Source organism: Galeopterus variegatus, unplaced genomic scaffold (genome assembly GCF_000696425.1).
Source record: "Galeopterus variegatus unplaced genomic scaffold, G_variegatus-3.0.2 Scaffold5200, whole genome shotgun sequence".
NCBI classification, from domain to species: domain Eukaryota; kingdom Metazoa; phylum Chordata; class Mammalia; order Dermoptera; family Cynocephalidae; genus Galeopterus; species Galeopterus variegatus.
In genome coordinates this window covers 171,805-176,149 of record NW_007731311.1, presented here as the reverse complement: position 1 = coordinate 176,149, position 4,345 = coordinate 171,805, and positions in this window count along the sequence as shown.

Here is a 4,345-nt window from a genome sequence, read left to right as displayed (position 1 = left end):
TTTGTTTTGTTTTGTTTTGTTTTCCCAAAACACTCTCACATCTGTTTCTGGCTTGTGGCTGAAAAGAACCCAGGTGTTCATGTCCTATACAGGCTTGATTGGGGAAAAGAAACCCGTCTAGCAGCACTCCTTGGCCTCCAGTAGTGTTTCACCCCAGCTGGTGCTGCATTCTGACATGGTTTCTGATTCCTCAACTTCACCTAACATTCTGCTTTCTCCCTCACTTGCCCAACACTATCAAGCATGGCTGATAAGACACACTTCTGCCCCTTATCCCACAGGTCCCGCTCAACCTAGAGCTGGCTTACCTGGAAATTAAGCGTGTCCTATGTAGGCAGACTTTGTTTAGTATCCTCTCTAGTTCTACACCACCTTGAGTTTCCTTTAGTCTGTAATGTATTGAGTTGAAACATTTATCCAAGACCAACTATATTCAAGACACTGGGCTAGGTCCTGCTATTTATACCTAAATGAATAATAAATGGTCTCTGACTCCAAAATGCTAAAAGAAGAGATGAGATGCACCGAGCAGTCAAACCACAGTGGTAAGTACCATTAGAGATGTGTAGATAACATGCTCAGAGAGTTCGAGAGAGGGAGATATTTTGTCTGTCTGGGAAAGTCTTCATGGGAGAGGGGCATTCAGCTTGGCCTTAAAAATCAAATAAAATTTGACTATAAGGAAAGAAAGACGAGCATCTTAGACAAAGACACAGCATGTAAAGGCACAGAGGTGTGGGCGTGCATAGCACGTATGAGAAATGGAGTCATTAGGTCTTGCCAGGGCTTGGAGTTAGGGATGAGTTTGGGGAAGAGGCTTTCAAAGCCTTGAGGAAGGAGGGCAAAAATACACAGATGAAGGCAAAGACTGGTGGCCTGGGGACCAGAGACATGACTAGTTTGGCCTAGGTGATGTTTTTAAAATTCAAGCCCCCCCCCAAAAAAAAAAAAAATTCAAGCCCACTGTGAAAACCAGGAGATTTCACATAAAAATCCAGATTTCTGGCTTCTCCTGAAAATTTGAAAGATCTGGCAACACAGGGGCACATTTCTTCAGGATGGTGGTTGGCTGGAGCAGAGGACTGGCCACTTCCTTTCAATAGATGTGAGTTCTGTCTCCCCGACATGGAAGCCTGGCTTGTTTGTCCCCTACGACCTGTCTGCTTGGCCCCGCAAGCGTGTGCGCATAGGACCTCGCTCTGCCACAGGTTCAAGCCCAGGCTAACCAGCGTGGAAACATCAGTGAACTGACAGATGCTCACATGGAGGCTCTCAGTGTCCCCAGCCCTCCCTGCTACCCAAACACAGACTCTCTTCTTTAACATTTCAGCACACATGGCTCTCGGAATTGAGATGTGAAAGTAGCTAAAGCATCTCCAAGACCAGCTCGGGCTGCCAGGATCTGAGGCTCAAAACGGTGTGAACCAAACACCATCAGAGAGTGGGGTGGGGCGGGCCAAGTTTTTGTTCTTGTTTTTATGTAAGCAGATTAATTAGAGAACTAACATAACTCCAGTCCTTGGAGTTTTGATCCTACCCTGCCAGGGTCCAGGTTGGAGATTATTAAGTGGACTCTTGCTTTTCTATATGTCTCCTCTGCCCTTCTCTGCTTCAGAGCTCTTCCCCAAGTCTCTGCATTGGGACTCTTCCACTAATTGACAAAAACAATACACTAACATCTCAGCGAGGTTGGGTTTCTCCTCAGGACAGAAAATCCACATTTGGAAAGTGCAGATCCTCCGCCCAGCAATCAGGGAAGTGCTTGCAGTAGCGTTCAGTGGTCACAGAGCCCCAGGAGACTTCACAATTTAGACCCCTTTGTGGCAACACTAATGAGTTAAGAGGTCAGTTTGGTAATTCGTGAGGCTAAGCCCTTGTAACTATAAATAAATACACAGAAGGAAAGGAATGCAGAAAAGAAAAACAAACGGAGGGAGAAAGGAAATGAAAAACCTGACTTGATTTCATTGAGAAAATTAGTTTTAAAAAGCCCTTTGTGTAGCAATTCCTTTAATGCCTCATCGTACAAATGCCCCAGAGAATTCTTCCAAACTTGATGTCCCCTTAGCCAGACCTTGATGTGCCTCTTAGGCTGAGGTTCAGTAGTTCTGGGAGGTAGAGTGAGGAAAGAGTAGAAATTATGTCAAGTAGGAAGAAATAGCCTTAATGAACCACAAAAGTGGAGACTTTGTAAGCTACAGCTCAGTCAGCACTTTCCTCCTCTGAGCAGAGAACACACAATTGGCATGAAAGTGACCCAAGCGAGGGATGGAGGCAGAGAATGCCCAAAAGTAGAAGACTGCCAGCCCCTGGTCTTTCAGACATTGTAATGCAGATCTCTGCGTGCCCTAGATGTGTCTGACCAGATGCAAAACGCTGGTTCCATTTAAATGCCATTTGTGGCCCAAAGTGAATTAGATCGTAACCTCGGGAATGCTGGAACTGGGGAGGTTGTATCTCGTTGGCTTCTTCCCCTGCGGTTTTCACCATCTGTTTCTCTGAATGCATAAACAAGGAAAATGACTGGTTTGGAATGTAACATTTTTAAAAACCAGATGACCACAGGCATCCTCTAAATGAGAAAGAGAGAGCAAGTTGGGGTTCTGTGACATTTGTCAGGAAGTGAAATGTTAAATACTGGGAAGCATTGATGCTGTCTGCCAGGGGACGTCCACCGAGGCAGGCAAGAGCTCTGTGCGTGGTCCCGCCTTGCTGAGGTCGTGCCATATGTTCGCATTTTACCTGGTGCTATTTTCAGACACCAACCCCACCCCCCTTAGCCTCCCTTTTTTAAACGAAAGATGAACAGTGAAGCTGGACTTCAGCATCACCAGCCTTGGTGTTCCATTAGCATTATCACTAAGTTGGCAGCCTTGGGTAGAATCCACTCCTAGAAATTTTTAGAGTGAGCAAAAGCTGTGTTGGGAGCAGGTTGTATGATAAAGCCACAATAGAGAACTATAAATAGAGGAACTGATGAAATAGACTGAGAAGGTCTTCGTTTCTCTCCGGAACAATAGTGAGTGAAAGAAAAAAAAAAAAAGTACATTAGGGTGTTAGGAGCACAGTCTGTAAACCTGTTCTGCATGCTACATTCACACAAACCTTGAAGCAATAGCTTCCTTTTTTCAAACCTGAGACAGTGGAGAGAGCTGATGGAAATACTGATGACATACTAATCTCTTTTACCTTCACTACGAGAAATAATCCATCCTAAGCACCAAGGCTTTGAAACCAAATTGAACTCAGGCATTTTAGAGCCCCCGGGGAGAAGGGAACTGGTGTGTCTGGCTGAGTTCCACCCATTTCAGCAGAACACAGACGTGCAGCATTTTTCACATAGTTTCGTCGGCAGCCTGACGCCAGGGTTTTCACATCGGGGACAGGATAAAAGGTGACGGTTTCTTAGGGAACAACCAACTCTTCCTAACTTGCAATGTCTGTTCTCCTCAAAGATGTCCTGGGCAATACCTGAGGTGGGCACTGTTAGTGATTTGGGGAGTGGGAGTTAGGCAGAAACAAGACCCTGGCAGTTTAGAAGCCCTTGAAGAATTAAATATGTTTCAGAATGAATTAAGTTCAAATAATTACTCTACCCATGCTTAGGACACCAGTGAAGTACATAAATATGAAAACAGGAGCCTGTTGGGTGAAAGTCATTTCCGTGGCATTAGTTCCAGATGCCACAGTCATGAAGAGTCTATTTGACTTCTGACATCCCTCGGACGTAGGTACCGCCAGGGATGTTTGCTTCCCTACTGGAAATGGGAAAATGATTAGAGACCAGAGGTCAGGTGACCTGAACTCTGCTCCCGGTGGCTCTCAGACTCTGTATTTCATTTGTTTCGTAAGTTGGAGTGAAAGCTCCCAGAGGCTCCTAAGGACAGCACTGTATGAACACTGGCTTTATAAAAGTGCTCTTGCAACCCATGGAATTGTAGTTATGGTCATAATGTCAGGTGAAGAGGCACACTGAGGAAGGTACGAGAGGGATTTTAAGTGGCTGAACTCTTGTTTGCAGTATTCACTTTACAAATAGTTTCAAAGCCTTTAAAGAAAAAAATTCATTATTCTGCACTTTGGATACTCCAGACGGATCATCTGGGACTTTCATAATTTAAAAACAAATGTCTCATAATGTATATCTTGGGAATTGAGACTCTATCTGAACAACTTTGAGGTGATTTTGTTGCCATGAGGAAGATAATAGAGATATTTCAGGAACTTGTTCCTCACTAGGACTCAAGAGGGATTTAAAAGTTTATTAACCTGGAGTCTCCTTCTCTCCCTCCTTTTCCCAATTCCTTCTTTTTTTCACTTCTTTCTTTTTATGGGGAGAGATGAG